General features: G+C 35.8%; 1 protein-coding gene across 7 annotated transcripts in view; it reads right to left on the bottom strand.

Annotated features, from left to right (window-relative positions):
• dlgap1b (discs, large (Drosophila) homolog-associated protein 1b) overlaps positions 1–19,088 on the bottom strand; it is a 120,916-nt gene that overhangs the window by 16,596 nt on the left and 85,232 nt on the right. The gene's annotated exons all lie outside the window — the stretch shown is intronic.

Raw genomic sequence — 19,088 nt, 5'->3', positions numbered from 1 at the left:
GAGAAGAGTAAAAATAAACTAAACTAAATTATACTACTATTGAGTTCGAGCTGAGTTGAATACAAAATGGTCTAAATAGAGTAGATTAAGTTAAAGTTGGCATATAATACTAGAGTTAGAACAATTCAATGAAGTATAACAGAATAAAGTTACATAGAATACAGGTGAACAAGTAGAGATGTAAGTATTAGAATATATAACAGGTCAGAAGAGAATTAAGTATAATTCAATGAAAAATAGTGGATATAATATAAAAGGTAATAATAAAATACTTATTTTAGTAGAGTAAAATTCAGTAAACTTGAAGATCATTGTTGTTTAGAACAATAGAATAATGGAATGTATGGAAAAGTAGAATAAAGAGTAGATAAAGTGAAGTAAAATAGATGTGAGTAGAAAATGGAAGAAACAGTGTATGATAATATACATTTCAGTAGTGTAGAATAGACTGGGCTAATAGCATAGAGTTATAGAATAATAGAAAAGAGTTGAGTATATATAAACAGAGCTGAGCAGACTTGACTAGAGTTAACTCAACTGATCAGAGTGGAATAAAAAAAGGATAGAAGAAAAATAAAAGTTGAGTACAGTAGAATGGGAATAGAAAACATTTGATTAGAGTAGAATAAAACTAATGGAAAAGAAAAGTTTTGAATAGAATAGAATAGAATAGAATAGAATAGAATAGAACAGAACAGGGAAAACTAGAATATAATACAGTTGTGTAGAGCAGAATAGTTAAAAAAAATAAAAGTTTAGTACTGAAACAAATAAAAAACAAAACAGTCATGACATAGAATTGTGTAGAGTGGAAACAAGTAGAAGAGTGTTAAGTAGGCACTGTAATGTCAAAGTATATTAGAGCATGTTTACAGTAGATTACTGTGAAGTATACTGCCCCAATATCATCCATCTATTTCTGCTCTCTCTGTTCTTCCTGCCCGTGTTGCTTAGAATAGCACAGCTGCTGGAGAAGACTAAACACTGTGTATGTGTGCGTGTGTGCGTGTTCAGAGACTAAACAGTGGCAGTCCATTTTCTTACAGCTCCCTCATTTCCTGCTTTTGGCAGGAGCAGGTTAGTGCAAGCCCAGACACATGCACCAAAACACACATACACACACACATTACTCCTGAACACATGAAGGGAATGGATTAGTTGGGAAGATCTCTCTTTCGCTTTATGACATCTGAGCGTACGAGAGTGTGTGTGCCAAAGCGCATCTGTTTTCGATTACAGATCTGTAAGAAGATCATGCGCTGTCTTTTCACAGCTCTCTCACACACAGAAGGGATGTGGAACAGGTTTGTGACTCCGCTCCGTGCATCTGAGTCTATCTAAACTGGGTCACGGTGCATGTGGAAAGTAGGCCAGGCTTTCTCTTTAAACTATTAAGGCACTCGAGCCGGGTACTGTGTGCGCTTGTTCTCACCTGTGTGTATGAGTCTGTGTCATGTGTCAAGCGTGGATGTGTGTGTTCTCCGACCCACCCAGTCCTGCGGTTTATTTCTAAACCCTTTCCTCTCGCTCTCTCTTTCTGTGACAAATGGCAAACCACAGGTCAAATAGCCCAAAACATCCACCCAACTGGAGCCCTTTAAACTACAGTCAGATGTGATTTTCCGAGCTGGGACAATGTGGAATTTCTGATCATATCACACACTAAACTGTAAGAGCATTTGATTAAAAAAATACTGACCCCAAACAGTATCTTCACTGTCACTTTTGACATAATTAATGTGTCTTTCCTGAATATAAGTATTAATATCTTTCTTAATAATAACAAAAAAAAAACATACTGATCCCAAACATAAGTGTAATTTTAGCTCACACAGTAGACATATTTATTTAACCTTCTAATAAAAAGCGTCTGCTAACAGAAACACATGCATATGCGCCGTCCGCAATATTCATGCCAGTGAGGTCACCGGGTTGTCTGGACTCCACAAACTGAAGAGGAAGTCCGTTGCCAGAGAGCTGTCAAAGGCTGAAACATCTCAAAAATAGTGTTTTTACAACATGGGCCACCGCGGTGTGATATATTCTCTAAGACCAGATGTGTAGGACACATCCCAAATGACTTTATTTTCACCTACATGCAAGCACACTCACAAAAAAAAGGCACGGGATAAAAACAAGTCGTGCCATGTTAGCAGCATTACGGACTACCTCACAGTTTCCACGGATACACTTTGATGTTGGGATCATGGAAGCGTCACGCCTCTAAAACCGCACACGCACGCTCTCAAGGCCATCGTGTTTATCCAACAGTTGGGAAGTGGAGTGTGATACAGAATTCCTGAACTCCAGCAGGCAGGAACGGAGAAAGAAAAACTCCCTGAAATCATTTCGCCCAACTCTCTCTCAACAAAACTGTAATTTTTCTAGCCATTCGGCCTACTGGTTGAACATTAATTGGCTGCGTTCATGGCCGATAAAGCATTTCTCATTTCAAAAGAGCGAAAGAATGAGCGGGAGGTTAAAGAGGAGGAGGAGAGGGACTCTGTGAATGACAAAACCCCTTTTTGGCCCCCGGCCCACAAACTCCTCTTTGTAAAGGCGCATCAAACGAGCGACCGACAGAGGAGTGTGAATGGTGAATCTCCTGGCTAAAAAACGCACTACCCCCCGCCCGGGCCAGCGCCGTATCAAAGACGGCCTCTGCTCAACCCCCTTCTCTTCCACTCCTTCACTGCCCCCCTCTATCATCCATTCATCCCTTCTTTTCGGCCCCTGCCTGGAGAAACTCCCCTTTCAGCCTCATGCTTCATTAGGAGGGGAGATTGAACGCACCTCTGGGCACGTCGATGGCAGGACGCGGAGGAAACTAATGGGAGTGTGTGAGGACTTGTGTGTTAGAAGTAACAAAAACCATAAAACTCTTTCAAACAGGTTAGTTGGGCTCCCTCTAGTAGATGCCAAGGGAATTATCGGAAAAGCACAAAACACAAAGAGCTATAAAGCCAGAGGAGGGGCTGCAGAGGGTTTGTGTGTGTGTGTGTGTGTGTGTGTGTGTGTGTGTGTGAACAGCAGGCCAGGGTGCAGAATGACAGTTCAGCCCAGCTGCCGTGTGTTTAGAAAGGGGCTGATCACTGTTCGTCTTTTTCTCCATCTCTTGCTCTCTGTCCATAGCCAGCTGGAGTCTTTTGTGATAGTGTAGCTGTGGAAACAGGGAGGAACATGAAATCTGTGGCCTTTCTATGAAACTGTGTGTGCGTGTGTGTGTGTGTGTAAAAGAGAAAGAAAGAAGGAAATAAAAATAGACCACCAGGCAAGTTACTGTTGAACTAAAAAGAGTAGAAAAAATGTTTGGCATTTTTTTGAAAATACAGATTGGCGTGGTTGCGACTGCTAAATGTAAACTGTGTGAGTGGATATGTTTACTAACAGTGTGCGTGACCTACTTTCGCATGTCCTAAGTTCATACACATGGCCAGTTTCCTCACTGTCAATCAGTGACAAACACTCCCATGCAAGCTTACACACACACGCACACACACACACACACACAAACACACACACACGCATGCGCCAGTGCTTGGCTAACAGGTGACAAATGAAGAGTCATAATCACAGAGCAAAGTAGAAATAAATCTCAGTCCAGACAGGTTATGGCAGTTCATTAAGTTAAGTGTGAAATTATTATGAACGTGATTTCGAAAAAAATGTATTAAATTAAAAGAAGATTAATTAAATTAATTACAATTCAAAAAGAAAAACAAAACAAAATAACTGAGATTATGAATGTGGATTAAAAATGAAAAAAATAAATAAAGTAAAAGAAAAAGTTAAAAATAAAAGTAAAAAAAAAATAGAACAAAATGTATTCATAATATATAATTGTAATTAAAGGTATTTGTTAAACAAATTATTAATATATAGTTTAATCTAATTAAAAAAAAATATTGGAAAATTTTTTTTTTTTACATTTTTAAAGAATAACAAACAAAATTACGGAGCCCCACACATGACACGCAGGAAAAAATATAAGGCTAAATCGTGTGAACGATTTACTAATTCGTTCCCTTAATGCACTTAAATTTTCTCACGATTACAATAGCGTTCCCTCGATTTACTATAGTGTTCCCTCGATTTACTGTAGTGTTCCCTCGATTTACTATAGCGTTCCCTCGATTTACTATAGCGTTCCCTCGATTTACTATAGCGTTCCCTCGATTTACTATAGCGTTCCCTCGATTTACTATAGCGTTCCCTCGATTTACTATAGCGTTCCCTCGATTTACTATAGCGTTCCCTCGATTTACTATAGCGTTCCCTCGATTTACTATAGCGTTCCCTCGATTTACTATAGCGTTCCTTCGATTTACTATAGCGTTCCCTCGATTTACTATAGCGTTCCTTCGATTTACTATAGTGTTCCCTCGATTTACTATAGCGTTCCCTCGATTTACTATAGCGTTCCCTCGATTTACTATAGCGTTCCCTCGATTTACTATAGTGTTCCTTCGATTTGCTATTTTACTGTTTTAGTAAATTGAGGGAACAAATTAGTAAATCGTGCGCACAATTTATTTATTTTTTCTTGCATGTCATGTGCGGGGGTCCGTGCAAAATAATATAGTTTTAATAATATATTTATAAATAAAAGAATGAAACATGCTCTTTTTGAATGGCAAATAACAAACTAAATATTTTTTAAATAGATTTTTTCCTGATTGTACAGAATATAAAAAAAACAGCACCAATTTTTTTTTTTTACTTTAAGGTAATGAGCCTAGAAACTTTAACTTCATCTTCAAAGTAGTGGGAGTAGGTATCTGCAGGGGTGCAGGGTCTTCACTTAGGTGATGAATGTCTTTTTTCTACAGTCTGTAAAGATAGACATGCCCTGGAGGAGGACAAGAGAGGCAGGGATGAATGAGGAGAGAGAGAGAGAGAGAGAGCGAGAGAGAGAGAGGCAGTAAAAGAGGATGAGATTAGTTTTAGTGGTCCATTTGCTTTAGTTCCTGTCAGAGCATTCCTGACATCAGTCAAAGTTGGAACACACACAAACACCAAAATAAAACCGTCCCGAACTAGGATACACAAAGACATAATAAAACCACAAGACACAATAAACATGAAAGAAATCTAAAATTATAATTTAATACACACGCACACTCCTGACTCACAAATGATCTCCCTTCAAAGCTCAGTTCTGCCCTCACACTCCCTGTGTTTGAATGAGACGTCTACATACCTGTCTGATTACACATCTGCCTCTGACGGGTCATAGAGTGTAAGTGTTTGTGTATTTCTACATGCGATGCATTAAATGCAACTGACACATCCATATGAACTTATCTAAATTAGAACATATTACTAGTTTTCATTAGCTTTATTCTCACTATTAACTAACTATTAATTTTAACGTGTGCCTCAGTAAACTCCAAATTTGCTTTTAATTGTTAGGTAGTTGTTAAGTTTATGTATGGGACTGGATCAAGGGATCTAAAATATGGTAATGCAGAAAAATACATTAAAATGTGCTTTATAAATACTAATAAACAGCCAATATGCTAATAATATGCATGCTAATAAGTGACTTGTTACAGTGAGAGTTGGTCCCTAAACTATGATACCATTCTATATATATATATATATATATATATATATACACACATACATATATAGGCCTTTTACGCAGTGTCTATTTACACTAAGTACAAATAGACCGCCTTGTTGGCAGAAGATATTTACACTAACTCCGCCCACAAACGTGTGCGTCTGTTAGTTCACATTACAAAAGACAGTTAACAGTCATCAACTCCAGTGGCGCAGATAATAAAACATGTATCGAACTCATTTTGACGCGATCGACCCGGGTTTCAATATGCCTTTTGGCTAACTTTTTTCTCTCCCTTTTCAAATTTCAAATCACATCAGATCCGAAAAGCATTTATTTTCAGTGAAGGAAATCATCAAAAAGTTGAAAATAAAGTATTGGGAAGGGTTAGGGTAGGTGTAGGGAGGGCTTTATTGCCCCAATAGGGTGGCATCCATTTAATAATTTTAATTAAAATTATAATTTACACTCAATAAGTTATTATTGCACGCTGTTTTATAATGTACTAAAATCCTGAGGTGCATAATTGCCACTATTTGCAGAAAATCTTGCTATTTTAACATAGTATAAATATAATCTATAGCTATTTGCACTTAGTGTAAATAGCATAACACTAAAAAAAATGCTTACTGTAAATAGCATCTATCGCTAAGAAAATATCCTATTTTAACTCAGTGTAAATAGCATTTAATTGCTATTTACACTTAGAGTAAAAAGCACTATTTGCTATTTGCACTTAGTGCAAATAGCCCCTGTCACACACACAGATGTCATAATTTTATTAAATGATCCATTGTTGAATTTACAAAATATGTATATATATAAATAAAAGTTAATTTCACCTGTAGCTATGAATAGTATGAACTGTGTGTTTTGTGTTTATTTGAAGGTCTTTAGGGTCGAGATCTTGTACATCTCAAGAGGTCAGAGGCCTGGCACTCATGCATTTACATCTAAATACAAAGGAATGTGGTCAAAAGTTCACACCCGACTTACATATGCAGCACACCCAACACACAACTCATGGGACGAGCCAGGAATAAATCCAAATAAATGTACTGTCATCTGAGCACCAGTACTTATTTGAATCTAACCAACTTTCCAGCTGACTAACCACCCTAATAATTACCCGTAACTCACCTATCTCTCTCTCCTTCTCTCTTTCCCTCTTTCCCTCTCTCCCCACCTCCCCCTCCGTGGTTTTTTTCTCTTTATGCTTTGTGTCTCCAGGTTTGACCTCTGACCCCTGGTATCCTGTGAGGGGGGTTGGGGAAAAACCCGGTTGTGTGGTGGAGAAATGTGTGTGTAGTTTTAGTGAAGTGTGTTGGTGCAGGTTTGGGTTATTCCATGAGTGAAATGGTCTTTAGGAGACTTAAGAGACCCCTGACACTCTGACACGCACACACCCAGGGGGTTTGGGGTGAGTGGGCAAGAATGCAAGGAACAAACGAGGAGCCCGGCAGGAGTTCAGGAATGCAATGCATTGTGTTACAAAGACTTCCTAAACTACTAAACTAAGTAGAACCTCACACACACACCTCTTCCCATAAACTCATATTGAGTCGATCTAAGTGGCATGTTGTAATTTTTGGCTTTTTATAAATGCATGTTTTGAGACTTCTGTGCCGAAGTGATAAATGGCATTAAAGGACCCTCCAAAAACATTTAGGGGCGAAAAAACACACATGCACAGACACAGAGGACCCTTTCTGGAAAAGATGAGATGGTCTGTAATTAAGGTTTGCCCCACCCTCGCAGTGAAAACCTAAACCATCCAACGTACTCACACACACACACACACACACACACCAGCACACATAGGAGAGGACTAGAAAAGAGTTTCCTGTGGCAGGCAATGTGACAGGATCATGTCAACGACTGCACTTCCTTTCTGTGTGGCCAGAATCAAAGCACAGTGATTCTCAAAGAGAGGCCGTTAAGTTGTAATTACGTAAACTGCACTGTCATCAAACAGTCAAGAGAACCCAGAATCACTCTCTAAAAACAGACTCTGATACAACTAGTTTCTGAAAAAATGTCTTCTAACAGTCTATGCGTCTTCTTAAATCTTCAATTAGATAGCAATCTTTTAATTGACATTAAAAAGCAATGTTAGATGTTACAATCTAGTGAGGGACCACATTTCACCACATTTAGTAAAGGAGCAGACTTTAAGATCCAGCATGTTTCATTGTGTACCTATCGCCATCTACAGAAAGAAAACTAAAGTGTTTCTTCACAATACTGGAATACACACCAGGCAACAGCTGATACCACTTTGTTTTTTGTTTTTTTTACAGCACATTTTTATGAAAATATAAAACAAAACACACAGACACACACACACAAAACTAACAAAAGAGTTTAATAAAGTCTCTGGTGCTCGCCATATTGTAATATTGTTATTATATTATTATTATATTATTTATTCCTGCAAAGCTTAGTTGACACCAGCCATCACTGCAGTCTTCAGTGTCATATGATCCTTCAGAAATCATTCTTATATGCCAATTAAGTTAATTTGTTAAATTAAAACAGATGTGTTGCTTAATATTTTTTTTTGAACCTGTAATACTTTTTTCAGGATTCTTTGATCTTTGATGAATAAAAAAAAAATTATAAAAAAAAGAGCATTTATTTAAATTAGATATCCTTTCTAACAATATACACTACCGTTCCAAAGTTTGGGGTCAGAACATTTTTCTTCTTTTTTTTTTTTTTTTTTTTTAAGAAATTAAAACTTTTATCCAGTAAGAATTTGTTAAATTGTTAAGAAGTGATGGCAAAGATAAAAGCTTTCTATTCTGAATACATTTAGATCTTTTGAACTTTTTATTCATCAAAGAATCCTGAAAAAAGTATCGCAGTTTTCAAAGAATATATTTGCAAAACTTTGCATCTCTTTTTTCTTCCAAACTTTACACACAAATCCAAGAATTGCACAAACAAAATCTAAAATGCCTCACATCTCTTGCAAAATGAAGCACTGTGTTCAAAACACCACAAACACATTTGCAAACACCTTAACATAATGTGTCAAATAACCTTGACATAATATTTATTCCTGTTAGATTTTGGTGTGTTGTGTTTTGCAAAAAGTATCTGATGAAATTGAAAACTGATTCAAAGGCCAAGAATTAGTGTATGGTTTTGCAGGTTTGGTGTGTGGTTGTAGTGTTTGAGTGTCAGGTTTTTAGTGTGACAAGTAAAGATTTTGAGTGTTAAAATAATAATTATAAAAATAATAATAATAATAATTTTACAATCCCTATATGATAAAATAATAACCTTACATATTTAATCGGGACCTCAATATCTGTTTCAGTAGGATTTGTTACGTTTGAAGGGTGTGTGTGCGTGTCTGTGTGTGTACTGGTATATATGGTTTATAAGGACACAAATGTGTATAATAACATGGGTACTAGAACCTAAACATGGTTTATGAGGACACTTCCCATGTCCACATAAAACAAAAGGCTTAAAAAACAAAACAGTGTTTTATTAAATACAAAAACTGCCAGTAGTTTTCAGTAAAGGGTAGGTTCAGGTGCAGGGCGACAGAAAATACAGTTTGTACAGTATAAAAAGCATTACGCCTATGGAGAGTCGTCATAAACTACAAATGCAAGTGTGTGTGTGTGTAAAACTGAATCAGAAATGCATTAGATCACCTCCTCTGTAATGTCTATTAAAAGGTAAGCTTCAGGTCATAGGTTTAGAGCAGGGATTCACATGAAAGCTTGGGGATTATGTGTGTTTGTGTATTTTTCTGCATGCCCACACTAGTAGAGCACTTCAGAAAGCATGTTCAGTCTGTCGCTCTCTAACTGACACCCTCTTTCATGTCTCTTTCTCTCACATGCACATATATACTTACACAGGCTGATTAACTACGGGGAGGAAGAGGAAATCATATAAATCTTAGAGCTTTGAGACACAACGTTTAAGTATAAATCAGCAAAGCACCTTTTATGGTGAGTGAGGGGAGTGCCTGAAAGGAAATGATTATCTGTGCGGCCGAGAGAGAGAGACGGTGACTGAGGAAGGGAGGGAGAGAGAGAGAGGAAGAAAGGTAGCAAGACTGTTTAACTGAAGTGTCTCATTGAGTGATTTGTGAAGTCCTGTAACCACACACGCATAAACTCATTTTCTCAAAGCAAAACTAGCAGCCCGAACTACTGATGTAATGATGCAGTGCACATAAATGCTTCAAAAAGGTACTATTCCCACAGCACTTTTACACACCTTTTCAAAAATAAAAAGGAATGTCCTATTAAAATTGATAATAAATGCTATAGGTGAAAATTGCACTTTAAACCTAAATTGCAATCATTAGGAAATATTCAAAAACAATTTGCATGTTGAAAATGACAAATTGTGCCTTGGAAAGTAACTGAACTAGGTAGGCCTGCTAAACCTACTAAAAATGAAATAGAAAATAGGCTATTACTGATAGATAGATAGATAGATAGATAGATAGATAGATAGATAGATAGATAGATAGATAGATAGATAGATAGATAGATAGATAGATAGATAGATAGATAGCATGTTATTTCAAACACGTGGTTTCTTCACTCTCTTTTTGTACTAAAGCGCCGTCTACTGCCCAAAACCTGAAGTTTTCATTAACAACACAATGTGCATTTTCAACGGGTTTAATAGCATTACTACGTATATAAAATGTATGATGACGATGACCAACTTTTGTACTTTGCAAAAATCCAACTTGGAGTTCAAAAATATTGATTTGCATCTTTTTACTGCAAAGGACTTTTATTATATTCGAATCAATATTAAGTCACCGGATTCAGAGTCATGAGAGTATAATCGATAATGTTGAGATCATATCTAAGCGAGTGTCTGTCCGCATCGATCGACTTCACTGGAGGGATGTTCATGACATCACCACTGCCATATATGGCATTCTGAGTCAGCCCATTCACAGATTCATTACACATCTCTTCCTTCAGACAGGATGACATCGAGATGAGCTCAACGCCATGATGCACTCAGCTCTATTCTGCTGCAAGACTACATCAAAACAAATCAAAACAACCTCTATTAAAATGAAATTACTTAAATAAAACATGAGAGAAAAATAGCCTATAAAACAAAACAAAAAAGTACACATTAGAGTACTGTATCAATGACATCATCATCATATCCTCTGTTCCCCAGGACAACAGTTTAAATGAATTAGTTGCCATGGTAACAGCAGCATCCTCTGCCTGGAATAAAGAGCCAAATGAATGTTTTGCTTTTTTTTTCTCTCTCTCTATTACGCTGCAGACATCTTGACCCTTAATATCAACAACACAGTGTCAAACATAAGGTTTCTTTTTTTTACAAAAACACTAGGCAATGACTCCAGTAAGATGTAAAACACAGAAACACAAACTCTGGCAACAAGCTTTTATTTATAGAGACCTATCACAGCTGATAGGAAATGAATGGGAACTTGCCATGTATGCTCTCACTTTAATAAACTACACCCATGCTGACCCAGTTTTCTCTCCAAGTTATACTAACACACTTTTGGGAGAACCACACCACAACTTTTGGGATCATGTCCACCGGTCTAATTTTTTTTTAAATGACACCAGAAAAGAAGGCAATAACAGGCAAATAGTCTCACCTCTCATGAGTTTCTTTAAGTGTGTGTGTGTGTGTGTGTGGGTGTGTCTTTTTCAGCTCTAACACCTGCTCAATAAAATCACACATGACACACCAAAATAGACTGATGCTGGACAGAGTTCAGAATCTCTCCCTCCCTTTCCTCCTCTCTCAAACATATACAACAAATCATGAATTTGAAATGAATTATCATAAAGCAAAATGTTGAATCTTAAGGCTCATAATATTACTAATATTTTGAACAAATACCTAATAATATGAATCTAATTACAATTAATTTTTTTACTATTATAGTTGGATATTATTAATATTATATTATTTGTATTAGGCTTACTCGTTGATTTAAACTTAGAATATTTTATATTAGCCTTTTAATGTTTCATTTTGAAGTAGCCTTAAAGCCCCAGGCTCAATCAACTTAGAAACTGCACGGATGTTGACTTGCATCAGACCATTGCAGTATGAGTAAGCGAAAAAAGCTATGATGGTCTCCTCCATCACCTGCGTTCATACGATCAAACACAAACAAACAACTGATACGAGAGAGAGAGAGAGAGAGAGAGAGAGAGAGAGAGAGAGAGAGAGAGAGAGAGAGAGAGAGAGAGAGAGAGAGAGAGAGAGAGAGAGAGGCGCGTGTACTCACAGAGGCGGCGGATCCAGAAGTCGCACATACCCTGTAATTTTCGGTAAGCGGTAACCGGAGAGAGAACGAGAGACAGGAGCGATTGAATGAATCGGCGGGATCTTGTGATAAACTCCAGCTTGGCTTTGAATGGGAGCTAATGACACCGCACTGGATCGAGCTGCTCGTTCAGTCACGGGCGGTAACGGGACCGGCCCACACCGTCACATCCGTTAAATAGGCCTACACCGATTCCCGTAGCGGCCGAACATGAGCACGCGGGACTTCCCACCCCACTGAACCCCCTAACCCTGCATACATCCTAATAATAATAATAATAAAATATAAAAATGGTCAAAAAAACCAATGTTAAATGAATGTTATATATTGTTAAAAAATAACAGCGAAATGTGAGTTAGAGTTTAAATAGCTTATAACTGCCAATAATTACAAATAAATAAATAAATAGAGAAAGAAAAAAATAATTAATAAATAAAGGTTGTCTATTAGGTCCTACTACTGAGTTTGTTTTCTCTTTCTTTTTAAATCAACTTTTAAATAGGCTATTAACAAATATTATACAAAGAACCTACTACATTCCAGCTCGATATAAAGCCATTAAAATGCTCGCATAATAGCCTAATTATTAAAGAATGATTAAAATGCTGTTAAAAATTTTTTCAATAAACAGTGCATGTAAACTTTTCAAAAGTAGTCCTATATCAGCAGTTTATAATGTGTTTTTAAATTATGTTTTTAAACTTTAAAAAAAACTGAACTGCAACTACATATTTATTATGTATTCTTTTATTCAAGCCTTTATTAGGCCCAAACAAACTTGACTAAAGACAAAAACTAACAAGCTCCTGTAGAAACTCACACCTATAGTTTTATATAACAGCTTTTTAATGTGCAATAATAACGTTTATGAGTTTCTGCTCTAAAACAGATTTTGAGCCCATCAGTGATGCCTCTAGCAACATAAAACATGAACTTGTGTCTGTGTTTGTGCTCAAGCACGCCCTCATGTGGCAGAAAAACAACAGTACCTAACACTCCTCCCTTCTGTTTCTTCTCTCCCTCTCCTCTTCATCGCACATGACTTCCTGAAGAAATGAAACTTCCTCTCTGTAATCCTTTATAAACTTGATCCACATGAATTCCATGCATCTTGAAAAGACAAAGCCTTATTACATACTACTAGAAGCTATTTAAAATGATCTCTTATAGACACAGCAATTTTCAACCTGATTTAAAGATAAATATTATTAATTTAGAGAGAAACGTGATTTGCATTAGTGAGGTCGACTTGAGCTCTGAGACACTGTTTATGTCTGTGATGAATGAGATCATGAATATTATTCACTATAGTGCTGATCTGAGGCTGGTGTTTCCTTGTAAGCTAGAGGCATGAAAGCATTATATCCCATTACCCTGGAGAAAGAAGCAGACTGAGAAAGAGAGAGATAGAGCGAAAAGCAGATAATGCACACAAAAAGAGAAATTCTCAGACAGACGGTGAGTTCTAATCCTTTAATGCTGTGGAAATTACATTTAGATCAAAGCTGCTAAAAGGACAAATGCAATACACCCATCCGTGCGCATCTGTGTGTGTGCATCTATGCATGTTACTTGGGATATGGGACAGCTGTAAAACTCTCTCTGGTCATTGCTGGATTTTATGCAAGAGTTATAGCTCTCATGCTCAAATCTGATTGGCCGAGGCACTTTCCAGAGGTGCTGATATACTGTACAGACCAACAGCACTGGGCACTATCAAAACTGTTAATAAACTGATTAATAAACCTTAACAATTCAACCATCCTTCAAAAATTATAATTATATGACAAAAATTATGTAATATTATATAACTAAAAATTGAATGAATGTAAAAAAAAAAAAAAAAAACATGATTATTTGTGTATTTCTTAAAATAATAATATTATAAAACAACAACCAATGTAATATGTTAAAAATATAAATAATAAAAAATACAAATAATAATATTTATTAGTAGTAGTAGTACCTTTAATGTAATAAATTACAATATATTGTATTTCTATCAACACAATCCTGATCATCAAGATGTAAACTTAGTATCAAAAATGTTTTAAAAGTTAATTATAGCTGTCAATATAATTTCAGTATCAGTTATTATAGTTATCGATATAAATTCAGTATCCGTTATTATAGCTATCAATGTAATTTCAGTATCAGTTATTATAGTTATCAATATAATTTCAGTATCAGTTATTATAGTTATCAATATAATTTCAGTATCAGTTATTATAGCTGTCAATATAATTTCAGTATCAGTTATAGTTATCAATATAATTTCAGTATCAGTTATAATAGCTGTCAATACAATTTCAGTATCAGTTATTATAGTTATCAATATAGTTTCAGTATCAGTTATTATAGCTATCAATATAATTTCAGTATCAGTTATTATAGTTATCAATATAATTTCAGTATCAGTTATAGTTATCAATATAATTTCAGTATCAGTTATTATAGCTGTCAATATAATTTCAGTATCAGTTATAGTTATCAATATAATTTCAGTATTAGTTATAATAGCTGTCAATACAATTTCAGTATCAGTTATTATAGTTATCAATATAGTTTCAGTATCAGTTATTATAGCTATCAATATAATTTCAGTATCAGTTATTATAGTTATCAATATAATTTCAGTATCAGTTATTATAGTTATCAATATAATTTCAGTATCAGTTATTATAGCTGTTAATATAATTTCAGTATCAGTTATTATAGTTATCAATATAATTTCAGTATCAGTTATTATAGTTATCAATATAATTTCAGTATCAGTTATTATAGTTATCAATATAATTTCAGTATCAGTTATTATAGTTATCAATATAATTTCAGTATCAGTTATTATAGCTGTTAATATAATTTCAGTATCAGTTATTATAGTTATCAATATAATTTCAGTATCAGTTATTATAGCTGTCAATATAATTTCAGTATCAGTTTAGGACCCAGCCTTTGCAGACTGGATTATGTGTATTGGATTTACAACTAACTGGCCAGATATTGTCAAAAATATACATTATTCAATATCTTGACACTCACACTATCACACGCACGACTATTTCCACACACTTCCCTTCCCACACACACACACTCGCGACCAAAGGGAAATGAACCAAGCTTTAACACGCACATATTCACAATACAAACATATTTCAACCTGGAAATGTATGCTCTCAGCCAAGACTGGAGGTTTTTGTTTGTTTGTTTTTGAGCTTTTAGCTCTCTATGATCGATTTCTTCTGCGACAGTCGGTCAATAATGTGTATTTGTTGTGTGTTTGTGAAGTCATAAAGCCTGAGGAAAAACATCAGGTTTGCTTGTGTTTCATTTAGTGTACATCTATATAATTGGTTGTTTGTTTTCATTTTGCCTTCAGGTTATGTGTCCTGCTAGTGACTCCGTTCACATTGATAGTGATTTAACCGCTGTAACTTAAATCTGTAACCAACCGCATCATGAGGTGGATCATATGAGCACGACTGTTTAAACTCTCACATCACGCCAGGATTCATTTGCATAATGCATCAAACACAAGTGTTGCAAAGAAGTTGCTTAGTGTTTCGTCACCAATGGTGTCATTCTGCCTTAAATTGCCAACTCTCATTGAAAATGAATGAATTCTCATAATCTCTCTCCACTCTCACTCTACAGGAGGAAAATTTTACTTCTCTCACATAATATATCTAACTGCCAAGCTAAACCCGTCTACACAGTGTGTTTGGGTTAACTGATTAAGTCAATCAAATCTTTCTCCAATCTATTTGGTTCACTCCACGTCTGTAACATAACTCACATAACAGTAGGCCTCCTTAGCACTATAAATGGCTAAATACCCTGTCAGATAATGGCCACCATGAGTAATAGTCAAATTAAAACTAAAAGTAATAGTCAAAGTATAACAGGTGCACAAAAATGGACTAAAACAGTGTTAACAACAAAAACAGCACCACGCTCAGATACATGAAAAGGAAATGGAAATGGGAAAGGTTTTTTTTAGTCAAATTCAGCTCAAAGTAAAAACACTTCCATGTCTGCAATATACTATGTTTTGAGTCACTGTTGATTTCTGATCTGGAAAATATATATATATATATATACTTTTAATATAATAATAGTCACTTTTAGTACTTAATATTAACACAACTTTTGGTAACAAATAAAAGTAACCAAGGCATTTAAGGAAACAAAATGCATATAAAGGAAATATGAGTTACATGTAAAAATTATGTTTAAATAAATGTACAAAAATAAATACAATTACAAAAACTTTAATGAGACTAGGTTACATTGTACACAGTACAAAAGTTTGGGGTCAGAAAGCTTCACTCTATTTTTTAACAAATAAATGCAGCTGTCGTGCTCAAAAATACAAACTTCTGTACGGTAATGTACACACACACACACACACACACACACACACACACACACACACACACACACACACACACACACACACACACACACACACACATATATAAAGGCTGTCAATAGATATGTTTCTTAATTGCAATTAATTGAACCCTTTATGTATGATTAATTGTACACTTATCATAAAATTAAGCATATACCATTTATCTTGCTTAATATGTTACTTTTATCATTGGTTACTATATCCAGAAAAGTAAACCAAAAGATTGAAGGGTGATTCTCACAAAACTGTATTTTCAAGATAAATTTTTATATCTTTGTTTTAAAAAGGACACTTGGGATCATGGGTCACGGAAGCAGGGGGGCTGCCTGGGTTACTTTTGAGTTCTGGTACAAAAATGATATGGGCTAGAAAAATACAGTCTACAAGGCTCATACAGTATGTGAGTCGAACCAAGATAAAGTAGGGGCCCCTGGCAAAATTAACAGATGTAGAGCCCTTTAAAAAAGATTACTTTGTTAATACATATTTGTTACCTAGATATATATTTATACAACTTACAAAAAGTAGCTAAAATAGGTGTAATTAACAAAGGGCTCTTTAACAAAATATCAGTCTTCATCTTTATGGCAGGAGATACAACTGACAGCCTCTCTTAGTTCATTGTTGGCCTGAGGTATGTTTTTTATCAGCTTTACTAGTTTTATTAGTTGACAATTAATTATGTTAACTCAACTAATTCAATGTAGAACAGCTAAATAATCAACTAAGTAAATGTAATATTTAATTATATTTATTCATGGGCTCCCCACTGGCACATAACTGCCACTATTTGCAATAAGTACTATAAATAGTTTTTGTCTTCTGTGTAAAAATAACTTTCCACGGTATACATTTGTAAAAAAACAATTCTGTTTCATAAACTTGATCCTAATAACAGCTTAACATTATTTACCCTTGCCTACCTTTGGGGTCTTTGCTAGTATATTCAAATATCATTATACCTCAATAAGTTAGTTATAGATTAAGAGATGTTGTTTTTTTTATGTAAAGATGGCTTGCTGCTGTGTATAATAATTTATGTTGTTAAAATAACATTATCTTCTGTAAATGCATTGTCTGCTGGTTTATTTAGCTACTTTTCAATACACCACTTGGTACTGTAAGACTGAATGTTAAAATACAAATTAACACCTAAACACTTTTGTGGGTATGCTACTGTTACAATTAAAAATCACAGAAGGGTAAAGACATTGGTGTGATGTATCCAACACAGCTACAACTAATACAACTGATAATAGGTGAGTTAGATTTATAGTGTGTGAATAATCAAGCAATGACAATAATCAGTCATATTGGCGACACCGAGGGGCCCCCAAATAAAATTCTGTTTTGGGCCCCATAAAGGCTTGGGCGGGCCCTGGCTGCTGCTAACTGCAACCCTAGTTAACCTGTTTGCCAGTAACCCTATTAGTGATTGGACTATTATCAGTAATTCATCTTGCAAATAATTAAATGAAAATAAGCTATTACCTGCCTTACATGCCCTATTGCTACACCTCTGCTCATAGTATATATGTTTATGTTTAATCATCAATAGATTGCGATCTCGGTTCAAACACACGTGATCTTATTCCTAAATTACAGTGATTCTGCTATGTCTTTTAAACCTTTGAAATCACAATCACATTGGAACTTGCTTTAGCGCAGCCGCTGATCCAGAGAGAGCAGCGCTCATCATGTAAAGTTTTATGTTTGAAACAGCCCCACAAACAGTCTACACAGGAGGCTACATTTCTGTGTTGCAAACCTTAAATAATGATGAAAGTATTGGGATAAAAGTTTATATTTCTGATATAGAATCTGATGTTGCGGGAGCCACGATTAAAATGGGTCTTTGAAAGTAATTATATGCTGCAAATAATGACTGCAGGCCTGTATGTTGCATTATGCCAGTAGGTGGCGAACAGTGACTGTTGTATGCAATTGATGTCTGTATTTGAAGTCTGAATCATTCATTCAAGAGATTCAAAATGAAACAATCAAATAATCGGCTTTACCTTGATTGCAATCCTCAACCATCAAAAAACTGATTTGCTTTATCCAGAGGAGAAAACATAGTTTGTATATCTAAAGCCCCTTTCACACTGCCATTCCGGCAAATACAGGGGTAAAGTGTTCCTGCAATTGTTCCCGGGTCACTAGATTTTGCACTTTCACACTGCCAGTGATGACCCCTTTATATGTGCATGCTTTCACACACAACCCTTGAAGATCCCGTAACGACACGTGACATCAGCACGTGACGTGTAATGTACGAGTCGACAACGCTAGGCACGTTATACTTTCACTGAAGCAAGCAAACGATCTCTGCGTCAGCGCGGAAAGTGAGGAACTAACTGATCTCTCCTTCATTACAGTTTGCAAATATGTTGCAAATACGTTGATTTTCTTTCAAAACAGCTGATAAAAGAGTTGCGCGATAACGCGCGTCATCACTTCGACATGGCATTAGATCTTGCTTTTGTTCACACAGCGCTCGTCCCGGGTCGAACCCCGCAATGTTACTAGGTCCCCGACCCGGGTTCAATGCGGGAATCAATCCCAGGACGTGATTGCCTTCCCACAGAAGGCGACCCGGCAATGTTCCGGCAATATGCCGGGTCCGACGTGCAGTGTGAAATGGGCTTTAGAGTGGTGGGGTGCTTTGACGTTGAGTTCAGTCTGTATTTCACATCGTGAGACATGTGAGTGAGCTCTCGCGCTCTTCAGAAACAATCACAGAGCTTGTGTTTTAAAGCAAAACACACTGGAATTAACAATTCACTAAA

This window comes from Carassius gibelio, chromosome B24, assembly GCF_023724105.1.
Source record: "Carassius gibelio isolate Cgi1373 ecotype wild population from Czech Republic chromosome B24, carGib1.2-hapl.c, whole genome shotgun sequence".
NCBI classification, from domain to species: Eukaryota; Metazoa; Chordata; class Actinopteri; order Cypriniformes; family Cyprinidae; genus Carassius; species Carassius gibelio.
Note: the sequence above shows the minus strand (reverse complement) of the source record. Positions and strands in the feature narration are given on the sequence as shown.